Below are 12,656 nucleotides of genomic sequence, written 5' to 3' on the forward strand. Positions count from 1 at the left end.
TTCTTAGGGTTCTTTACTATACCTACCGCGTCTAATATAAGTTATAAAGCTAGATCCCTAGGGTCTTAGAAGTATCCTTTCCTACTATATTCTTAAAACTAGTCCCTATTATATACGTCTTAGTGCAAAGTACGTTTGCTAGTAGGGTTAAAAGTTACCTAATACGCTTTTAATTATTATAACTAATAACTATTATTATACTAGATATGTAGTCGTGGAAGTATAGGGATATATTACTATTAATATTTTAATTTACCTTTCTTATTATACTAAGCTCTACTATAGGATAGGCACGTATAAGTAGTGTTAAGGTTGCTAGTAAAGGCTACGCACCTATTAGCATAACAATTAATAGATAGAGGAGTTATAGTGTGCCGTGGTGAGGAATGTATGGGAGGAAAACAAGGCTTAGCCTAAAAGGTTGGGCAAATTGAATGGTATAAAGGCATGAAGGATTAGAGGATAGGATAATAAGGACTCTAGCAGACTTAACTTTAACTCTACAATATTATTATTTCACTTATATTACTATATTAAACCCCTATCCTCTACTATAGGATCACTACTATTAAACCTTGCCCCTCCTACTTCTCCTAGTTTAACTAGGTTACTCTCCTTAATAGTACAAATAGCGAAGCCTAAGGGGAACTTATCTTATCCTAGTAAAGGGGAGGGCCTAGCAGCATGCAACCAAGAGGACGTTTCTCTAACTATAAGGAAGGCGGAGAAAAATTAAAAAAAATAGGTAGTATTAATAATTAATATTGTTAAGACAAAAATAGTAGGCCTATATTAGGACGTAGCTAACGCGCGTTAGTAGGAACAGAGTAATAACACTAAGAGGCTAACTAGAAAACACTAGAACACTAGAACAACTAGAACAACTAGAACTAGAACAACTAGAACTAGAATAACTAGAACTAGAATAACTAGAATAACTAGAACTAGAACAACTAGAATAACTAGAACTAGAATAACTAGAATAACTAGAACTAGAATAACTAAAACTAGAATAACTAAAACTAGAACAACTAAAACTAGAACTATTAGAATAATTAGAACTACAAGAAGCATTAGTAATACTAGAAGTGCTAGAACACCTAGAATATTACTACTAATAGAAAAGCTACCGCAAAGGCTATAGGGTGGTGTGCGCTATTAGTAGGAAAATAGGGCTAGGCTAAAGTTACTAACGCAACAAGAATCTACTAAAAACAAATATAAGTGCTAGTACTATTTAGGAAGGGTATTAGAGATATAGCTACTAAGGAGGAGGAGATAGTCTATAAAAGTAAGAGACAGGAAAGGGGGGAAGTAACACAAGTAAGCAGATGCTAACTTATCTAATAATTTTAATTAATATTACTAGTTTATACACCTCCTTTAACGTTTATAGAAGCCTACTACCTTAACTAAGCCTATCCTTTTTACTAGGAATAATGCCTAGAGAAAGTAATATTACCCTAGGGTTAACTAAAATAGAAACCTCTAGATCCCTAAGAAGAGTCCTTATCCCTATAAGGCCTAGGAAAACTAACTTTTAGTTCTAGGGGAGGGAGGTTATAGAGTTCCTAGATAACTATAACCGCTAGGCGGAAAATAGGGGGCTAGACAAAGTAGATTAGCTAAAAATTCTACTAGACTTTTGTAATACTATATATAGAACATTTGTAAAGAAGCTTAGACCCTACTAGAAGCAAGACTAGGAGGAGCTATAGGAAGCCATAAAGGAGCACTAGAGGGACTAGGATATAGCCTAAAGGATAGGTACCTAAACCTTCCTAGATGCGTATATATAAGAAGCCTCTAGGAACTTCCTAGGTCTCTTAGACTACTATACTAATTTTATAGTGTATAGTAATACCTGCCTAGTATCTAAATAGCTACACAAAAGCAAGGTTAGATTCTTCTTCTTTAGAGGGTTACCTTAGGTAGATAAAGAGCTAGTCTTGCTTAGTATGCTAGGAGGGCCTAATAGCAATAAGGTAGCAAGCTATAAGCTAGAGAAGATCTATACCTATATTAAAAGAATCTATTAGCAAAGAGAAGGAATAAAATATATATTAGCTAGCTAAATAGAGGAAGATACTTAGTAGGCATATTAGATATTAGAATTAGCAAAAGCTACGCCTATAAAGGAGGATATTATAGAGGCAGCGAAAGGCGTTAGAAAGGAGTAAGCTACTACCTAACTACTACTAAACATTAACCTAGAAATAGACTAGTTAATTAGGGTACTAAGAAAAATAAAGATAAGTTTAGCTAAGGCTAATAGGCTATAGGAACACTACGTAATAGGCCTACTACTAAAAAGCCTAGTAAACTAGCTCTACTTTATTTTACATGTAACTAACGCTAGGATAGAGCAAGGAATACATTAGAATACTATAGTAATTAGGGGCTTATTAATAAACTAGCTAAGAACCTAGGGCCCTACGTAAATATTAACTACTTAGCTAGGGACATAGAGTTATAGGGGGTATAATAAGAAACTACCTACCTATAACATATGTAGATTAGAAACCTACCTAGTAAGGGACTGCCCCCTCTAGCTAGAACTTATAGCGCTAGGGTAGGTAAGCACTTCCTAGAATCTAGAAATAAGGACTAGGACATTTTACTACAGACTATTATATAAAAGACTAGGGCAGGTTACTAAGCTAGCACTATAGAACCTTACTCTTTACTAGATAAAGAAAAAGTTGCGTAAATACTATAAGGTTACTAAGGATATCCTTAGCTAGCTAGCGTTATAGGTTAAGCTAGAACTATTTAATAGAATAGATTTAAGAGGCTAGTAGTAGAGGCAAACTTAAGGACTAGACTACCTAGTAGTAAAAAGAGCGGGAGCTAACACGATATCTTCCTAGAATTAAGGATTAGAACTAAGGGATACTTAAAAAGAATATAAGCAGTTCTTAAACTATTAAATACTATAAACTAGCAAGGAAGACCTAGTAGTAATAACACTAGATTATATAGACTTAAGACATATTATCCTAGGATTAGTAGACAAGAATACACCTAGGATCCACGCCTCTATAAGGGAGAAAGAAAAGCGAAGGGACTAAGTCTTAGAAGAAGTAAGGACAGGATTAATCTAGAAGCGCAGGCAAGGAAGACTAGCACAAAACCTAGTAAACTAAGAAGAGGGAGTAGGTAAGGAGATAGAGCTTAAAGAGACCCTAGAGATTCTATACCTAGCCTAGGCCTATACAGACCCCTTTATAATAATCTAGCTACTAGATAATATAGGTAAAGGCTATGCAAATTTAGGGCCTAATTAGGACCTACTAATAATAAGAAGAAAAGTATAGTTTAAAGAAGTAAAGAATAAAGAGCTTAAGGGAATAATGCGCCCAAGCCTAAACTAAATAGCAGCTACTTTTCTTAGGCAGGAAGTCTAGGGAATTGCGGTGGCTAACCTACTAGGGCAAGATTATCTATAGGAATAAATTAAGACGTTATTACAGGAACCCTAGACTTAAGTCCTACAGGATAATAACTACTTTAGCGGGGTAAATATAGTAGAGCTAGGGGTCCTAGAAAGTGCGCTAGTCCTAAATAGGTATCTAAAGGGTGCGCTAATTTTACCCTTTAGATGTGTTAACTAATTAGAGGAGCTAGAGGTAAAGAACCCTGCGCTAGGTTAGCGCAATATACTTGCAATACTAGAAGTACTTAACGCCTAAGCAAGGCTTTAATTTAGATAAAACTTAGATAGGTATAGAAAAGATTTAGTTATATAAGAAGAAAAAGACAAGTCTTACGCTAACTAGGAATTAAATTAGATAACTCTCTACGTAGAACTACTAACCTGCTAGACTAGTATAAGGGGGAATATAGTAAACTGCCTAATTAATATAGGGGTATAAATAAATCTTTTAAGGTTAAGTGCTGCGTAGGCGTTATAGGTACCTATTAAGACACTAACCTAGACCCTAGGGTATACGCAGGGGGTAGTCATAGCTAATAGCGGGATAGACCTATTTATTAGAACTGCGTGGAATGTGCTAGTATATATAGGGGAGGTAGAGACCCTAACTTATTTTAGGGTAATTATAAACCTAACCTACTTAGCTATATTAGGGGGGCTATAGTGTACCTCTGCTAGGCTAGCTATTTAGTACAATATCTACAGGAGGGTTACCTACTAGGTGCTATCCTTAGATAGGGAAAGGAATGCAGTCTTTATAGCCTTAGATCTAAAGCTAGAAGATAGAGATAAAATAGAAGAGGAAGACAAGTTAGAAAACTAACAGTAGGACCCTTGCTTAGGAAAGAGATCCTATAAAATTAATACCTAGGAGATAAATGCTGTATAGTAGAATATATAGCATATTTAAAATTTCTGCAAGAGGTAGACTATATAGAGCTACAAGCGGGATTTAGTAAATATAGATAACTATTTACCTTAGAAGATAAGAAGATGCTAGAAAAATAAGTAGCATAAACTATAGGATATAGTATAGGGGCAAGCAAAGACCTACAGGCTATCTAAGAGCTAAACCTAATATTAGTAATGTGTAAGCTAAATTAAGGTGCACAATAAAAAGTAGCGCAAATAGTTACTAAGGTAAGCACTAAGTACAAAAAAGTTAGCAAGAAAATCTAACTAGTAGATAAACTAAAAGAGAAGGATAAGGATATAGAGTTTAGAAGGGAGGACTAGAAAATAGTAGCTAAGGAAAACTAACTACTAAAGCTTAGTATTCGCGAAAGAGTTAACCTTAGCCCTTTTAACTATCTTTTTAAGAAAAGATATATATTATTTCTAAGAGGGTCTAGGCTAACTACTAAGAGGATGCAAGAATAGAAATTTAGTCTAGACTTATTAGTAGTAGAAAGGACTCTGTTTTAAGAAATAATTCTTAATAGAGAAGTAGCTATTACCTTTAACTTTAGAGAAAGTGGACGTATTACTTAAGACGTTAGCCTGCCTTACTAAATAAAGATAATCCTACATAAGGCATAGCAAATACGTAGTTTCCTAGTAGCTAAAGTAGTAAAAGAAGAATTTGTTTAGATATTAGAAGAGCGTCTAGATTAAGGAACACTTAAGAGGTGCAATAGCCTGTACTAGAACCTATATTTCTTAGTAGCAAAGAAAGATAGAAAGCACTATCTAGTCTAGAATACTATCTATATAAATAAGGTTAGCTAGAGGGATGCAAACCTACCTCTAACTATAGATAAATTCTCTAAGAAATTTGCTAGGTGCAAGATATTATCCCTAATAGACATGTTTTTAGGATATAACTAGATTACCCTACACCTAGATAGTAGAGATATAACTACTATACACACCCCTATTAGCCTGCTACAATCCTGCACTATAGTATAAGGAGCAATAAACTTAGTAGTAGCCTTTTAGAGAATTATAATAAAAATACTACGCAATTATTCCCCTTATATAATGCTATTTATAGACAATATAACTATAGGGGGGCCTAAGACTAACTATAGGGGCAAAGAGGCGCTTCCTAGGGTCTAGAGATTTGTGCTTAAGTATGTGTAGTAGCTTAACTAAGTCCTAGCAGATATTAAGCAAGTAGGGGGTATAGTTTTAGGAAAGAAATATTATTAGGGTATAGCTTATCTTAGCGTTGTGGGCTATAAGGTTAGCTTTAAAGGAAGATACCCTAACCGCATAAAGGTAGAAAAGATTGTGAAATAGCTAGAATGCAGAAATATAAGGGAAGTCTAGATATTTATTAGGATCTATGTCTACTACTAGATATAGGTTCCTAGCTTTGCTATCTAAGCAAAGCTATTATTTATACTCCTGTAAGGCGACACTAGGTAGATATAGGAAGAACTATAGAGGGTAGCAATAAAAGAGCTTAAGTATTTTATTACTATAGCACTAGCCCTAATAACTATTAATTACAAGACTAGAGGGACTATCTACTTTATAGTAGACGCTAGTAGGGAAGGCGTAGGAGCTTCCCTAGAATAAATAGGGCTAGATAGAAGGCGATATCTATGCTAGTTTAAAAGTACTGTATAGTTAAAGTCTAAAGTAAAGTAGCACTCTACTAAGCTAGAGTGTAAAGCTGTGCTATAGGCCCTAAAAAAGTTCAGAGTTTGGCTCTATAGAACACTATTTATTATTAAGACAGACGCTTAAACCTTAATTACTTAGCTTAATTAGTCCTTAAGCAAAATACTAGGAGGAGTAATAAATAGGTAGCTTGCTGCTATTTTGGCGTAGGACTTTGAAATTTAACATGTTCTAGGCAAGAGGAATATAGTTATAGATACTCTATTACAATATCTAAAAGAGGATAGATAGGAACCCCTAGATAAAACTAAAGACAACGTTAAAGACTTTATTAAGTATATAATTGCTAATATTAAGTTATATAATCTAATAAAGGATAAAGTACTACGTCCTAAATATAGCGCTAAATTAGAAGGAATTGCCTAGTTTCTAGTTAGGTTTAAAATCCTAGACGTTCCACAGAAGGAGTTAAGAGTATAGAAGAAATAAGTATTAAACTTCTTTATAAGAGATAGGTTCCTCTTCTACAAGATATCTTAAAATATAGTAGTAAGATAAGTAGTTAATAATAAAGACGTTAGGATTGCTACTATATAGGAAATACATCGCCTTATTAGTTATTATAGGGTAAATACTATCTACTTAATAATAGCTTAGTAATATTAGTAGGAGAGGATATATAAGATAGTAAGGCTTACTCTATGTATATGTTATAAGTATTAGAAAAGAAGTAGCAAGAAGAAGGTTAACATACTTACTAACACCTACTCCTATGCGCTATAGGAGATAGTAGCTATTAACGTAGTCTATATGCCTTATAATTCTAGGAAATAATTCCTAGTAATAGCCTAGGACTATTTAAGCGGGTGGCCTAAAGTATAAGTATTACTAAATAATAGATTAAAAACTATCGCTAAATTTATATACAAAGACATCCTATATAGATAGAGTATAGCGCGAAGGATTATAGTTAATAGGGGGCCTAACTTCTAAAAAGTTATTTATAATTTAGCTACTATCTATAGTATATATAGGGTTTAGATCTCTACCTATAACCCTTAGGCTAACAGAAAAATTAAAGGAGGGCATAAACTAATTGTTAACGCACTTGCAAAGCTCTAGGGGAGCTAGGTCTCTAATCTACTAATAGTACTCCTAGCTAACTAAATATCTATTTAAGAAAATACTAGATACTCTGTATACTAGCTAGTTACTAGTTAGAACCTAGTGCTCCTAATTAAACTAGCTCTTCTAATATAGTAGACGCTTCCCTTTAGGTAGATAATAGATAGGGTTTAGCTACTAGTAGTAAGGGCTACCTAGGTTAACCTAAGAGATTAGTTTATTAAAGATGCAGTATTAAGAATTAAGAGGCTGCGCTTATAGAAGAAAGAATATTAGGACAACTATAAGGAAATTTAAAGAGAGGAAATTAGCCCTAGCTTGTTAGTACTACTGTGGGATTTGGTCCGCCAAATAGATATATCTAGAGATAGGAAACTTAGTAATAAATAGCTAGGTCTATACCTAGTAGCGCAGAGCTTTCTAGAGTTAGGGACGTATTAGCTAAAAGATTTAGATAGAGCTAAGTTTGCATATATAACGCTAGGCTAGAGGGTAAAGATCTTCTACTAGAGAAGCTAGGATAAGGTAAACTAGGAAGACTAAGGACTTATAAAGTTATAGGATAGGGCACTATAGGAAAATAGGCATATCTTCTAGGCGCTGCCTACGTAGTTTAATAAGTTAGGTATAGAGGGAAGAGAAGAAAATAAGGAAGCTAAATTAGAGAATTAGGACTAGGAAATCCTGCAACTAGATATAGGTGGTCCTACTCTTAAGATTAGGCCTAGGACGCTCTTAGATAAAGAATAAGCAGAATACTAATATTTTAATATCTTAGATTCTAGTAAAAGTAATTAAGAGGAGGATAATTAATAATTAAGAGTTAATAGTATTAATACTTTAGTGTTAAAACTTAGGAAAAGATGCGCTATAGGATAGGCGCAAGATTAGTAGGGGGAAGGCAGGAAGCGCGCTAGTCCTAAATAGGTATCCAAAGGGTGCGCTAATTTGACCCTTTGGATATACAACGCTCTAATTAGCTACACTAACTACCTACCTACGCGTAGATAAGCAATTATAATAAGGATAATAAGAAAGTAAAGGTAGAAGGGTAATAAATAAGTAAAGGTAGAAGGACAATAAATAAGTAAAGGTAGAACAAAGTAAAGGTAGGAGAATAATAGGAAGGCACGTGTATAATAGGAAGGCACGCGTATTCCTATATATAATCTACCTATACTACTACTACTATAATAAACTACACTAAAAACTTTAGATATCTAATAAAACCACAACTATCTAATAAAGCTACTACTAGAAGATCCTAAATAAAATAACAAGCCCTAAATAGTTATTAGAAGTCTAGAAAGGAAAATAGCTAGTAGTTAAGCTAAGTTTACTAGGATCCCTAATATTAATAGGTTCCCCACAGTCCCTAAGGTTAAGCCTATAACCTAGAGGGTTGCAGCTATAGCCTATAATACCTAGAAGTTTTGCACTAGACCTTTAGCATACGTTATAATAGAGGAGTCTTTTAGCTATTAAAAGGTTAGACTTAGTTTAGCCTAAAGAGTTTAACGCGCGGACCTAGGCACTTTATAAAGGTATCCCTCTTCTATAGAAAGGAGGTGCAACTATAGGTAGCTAGATTAACAAGATGCGTGTAAGCACTATTACGTAATAGAGGAATATTGCAGATAACTTTATAGGAGCACTAGGGGAGCACTTTAACAAAACTTTAGGATTAATAATAGTAGTAGGGAGCTTTATAGAGTCTAGCCTAGCACTTATATAGTTATATAGTAGTGTAGCTAATTTTAGGTTATAGTACCTATTTATAAAGGAAGCGCGTAACACATATAAGAAGCGACTTAATAAAATACGCTTAGTAATATAGTATATCTACGCTAATTACGCTAAATTTAGTTAGAAATACCTAAGCTAATTTACCCTATAAGTTAGTTAGACACACTAAGGATATATAGATATAAGGTACCTCCTATATTATATAGGTCTAGACTAGCTTGCTAGCTTCCTAAACTTAGAGGTATACTATAGAATGCAGGGTTAAAACTAGTTAAAAGATAATTTTATTAACATTACTAACTAGTATAGGGTCTAGGTTACAATTGCTAAGCTAATAGGAAAGGTAGATACTATCTTAAAGGTAAAGGAGGAACTAGAGGACTATTTCTTGCAACGTGTTAGGGTAATTATTTATTACTACGTAACAGGCCTATATACCCTACCTAGACTAACGCTTAAAGGCATAAGTAACCTATACAACTTTAATATGCGCTATAGAGAGGAGGATAGTACTTACACTAGGATTTAGCGCCTAGTGCTATAATAGTACAGGAAGTTAGAGAACTAGGTAGGGGTGCTACTTAGTATAATCCCCCTAAGCAAATAGATATAGAAAGAGGGTATAAGGTTATTAATAAACTATAGGATACTAGTGCTAAAAGAAATTAAAGATGTCCTAGCTAGCTCTCTACAAGGAAGCAGAGAAGTAGCTAAAAAGAAAGTAGAGGAGGAGAGGGTAACACAAGAGATTAAGAATCTAGGTTATAACTAGCTACCTAGGACTATATCCTACGCTAGACGTGCCTAGACTATACTACTAGATAGGAGTGTAGTCTAGAATAGAGGACTATTAAGGTTAGGAAGCATAGTAAGGGAGTTATAGAGTTATAAGAAGAGGATAGAGGACATGCTAGATACTACCCTAGGAGAAATTAAATTAGCCGCCTATATCTTAGAGGAAGAATCTCTAGCAGAATTGCCTATATAGAGGATAATAAGAGTATAAGGAAGACACGCTGCCTAGCTCTTAAAAAGAATAGGAGAGAACGTTTACTAGAAGTTTAGTATTATTAGCTAATATATAGCAGTAGGCCTATAACTATAGGATACTAATATAGAGGTAATAAATAAATTACGCAACTCTTTACCTAGACTACTTAAGGAACTTAATAAGACTCTAGACACTAAGATAATAATACTAGAAGAAGAGGGTATTACTAAAGATAAGCATACTATAGTTAAGAATAAAGCACCCTATTAGTGCAAAAACTAACGCTCCACACTATAATTAATTACTGCTAGGATTAGGAGTAGCGTACTTAATAATACTAAGCAAAGGAAGCTAGTTAAAGTATAGTACTACAAAGTTACTAATTATAGCACTATCTAGGATACTAAGGGGAGGATAGTATAGGATTTAAATTAGGTATGCTTTAGCTACTTAAAGTTTATTACTAGCAAGATAGGGCTCTGCACTTAGACTCTAAATATAGAGGTAAGCAATAGATAGCTAAATATGCTATATTATAAGCCTAGAGAATAGGGAAATTTGCAAGCTAACCTAGTTACTGTAGTAGCTTTTACTAAGCTATTTAACTAAGATTACACCTCTAAGGATCTACAAGCTTATTACTACTAGCTAAAGAAGACAGTACTAATAATTAACTAGGCTTAACTATAATAGGTAATAAGATTTAAGCAGAGTTACTAAGGCTTCTTATAGAAAGGAAGCATAACCCTAGACACCTTTACCTAGATCTATAAAGACCTAGAACTAGTAAGGATAGTAGATAAGTGCTTTAAGATATATAAATAGCACTTAAGGGAGATAAAGTAGGTAGCTAATTTAGGGTAGTGTAGGACTATGTACCACTCTATTATTTAATAGCTAGTGCGAGGGGATATAGGATACTAGCTCTAATACGCTATAATCTAGGAAACTACAAACCTAATCTTATACCTATACTATACTAAGTACGCCTAGGTAGGAGACTAGACCTTCTTTTATTACGTGGACGTGAACCTTTCTAAGGTAGCATAGTTAGGACGAGGGCTTAAGATAATCTAAGGCTTAGTTTCTTTTAATAACAAGGACTAAGATAACTATACTAAGCTTCTAATTAGGTTTAAAGAAGTATAGAAGAATTAGGTAAATTAGATAGATAGAGGATTAAGGAGGAATAAGAGGGCCTATATCTAAGCATAGGAAGATAGGGTGCACTAGCCTAAAGAGCTAAGGGAGAAGTGCCCTATAGTAAAATAGGAGAAGGAGATCTACTAAAAAGGATAGGTAAGGATCACAAGCCTAGTAATGCCACATAGATCTACTAGACCTACTACTTAAACGCAGTATATAGTTCTACTATAGTATATAAAAGTGTAGGATAATATAATAATAATAGAGGTGCTAGAGATAGGGATATATATAGAGATCGCACTAGCCTACCTATAGATAAGTATAGCCCTAAAGACTCTATTAGGGCACCTAGTTAAATATAGTAGAGTCTAATAGTAGTTTCCTAGGAATATCTAGGCTACCTACCTAACCTAGATCTTAAAGGTAATTATATATTAGGTTTAATAGGATAACCCTTTAGTAAAGGCAGAGATCTAGAAGTACCTAATAGGAGATTTAAATAGAGAAAAGATAGGAGCATAGATTAGGAAAAGTTAGGTTAAGATAGTAAAAGAGTTAAAGAAGAATTAGGCTATCTATATTAAGAATAAGAAGCTTGTATTTAGCAAGGATAAGGACGCTAGGGTACTAGACTAATCCTACTTTAGCACAAAGGGAGTATAGCCTACTAAGGTAGGAGAGTAGTAGAGGTATAATAGATAGATTAAGCAATTAGAGACTCTAGATGCTGTTAAAAAGCATCTAGGAGCTATTAAGGAGGAATAGAAGGCGGAGGGATCTAGGCGTCTAGGGCTAGGCTATCTAGGAAGTCTAGCTAGGGCGTGGAGGAGAACTATCTCGTTAAGTTTAGGTTTAAGATTAGAGACCCTAGATACTCCTACTCCCTCACCTAAAGCTTAACAAGCTAGGAACTAGGGTCGCAGACTAGGAGGAGGAGAGTAAGGTCTAAGCTTAATAGGGCTAAGCTTAAAGGAGGGGGAGGTTTGTGCTATAGTAAGGAATGTATAGGAGGAAAACAAGGCTTAGCCTAAAAGGTTAGGCAAATTAAATAGTATAAAGGCATAAAGGATTAGAGGATAGGATAATAAGGACTCTAGCAGACTTAACTTTAACTCTATAATATTATCATTTCACTTATGTTGCTATATTAAACCCCTATCCTCTACTATGGGATCACTACTATTAAACCTTGCCCCTCCTACTTCTCCTGGTTTAACTAGGTTACTCTCCTTAATAGTACAATAGTATCCTAGAATAAGGTATATAGTATATGCTACCTATCGCAAACTAAGAATAGGGCAAAAGTGAACACTGTTACCCTACCCCAATAAGTTAATATATATAGTGGGATATTAATAAGATATTATATTACGACACTACCCCTAGTAGATAGTATTACTAATATTAATATTATAGCATTTCTTTAAAGTTTATTATATCTTTTAGAACTTCTTGCGTAGAGTACCTATAAATGCGGCGTATATATTAAGAGAGGTAGTGTAAAGTTATTAAACACGCTCTATTTGCTTATAATATAGTATATGTCCTATTTACTATTATATATCCCCTAAAAAGTCCTCTAGGTATAGAACCTCTTTATCCTTGTCTGTGAGTTATATATTATTATTATAGTTGTCTATTAGG

Source organism: Plenodomus lingam (genome assembly GCF_022343315.1).
Source record: "Plenodomus lingam strain CAN1 chromosome Unknown contig_12, whole genome shotgun sequence".
In the NCBI taxonomy this organism is placed as follows: Eukaryota; Fungi; Ascomycota; class Dothideomycetes; order Pleosporales; family Leptosphaeriaceae; genus Plenodomus; species Plenodomus lingam.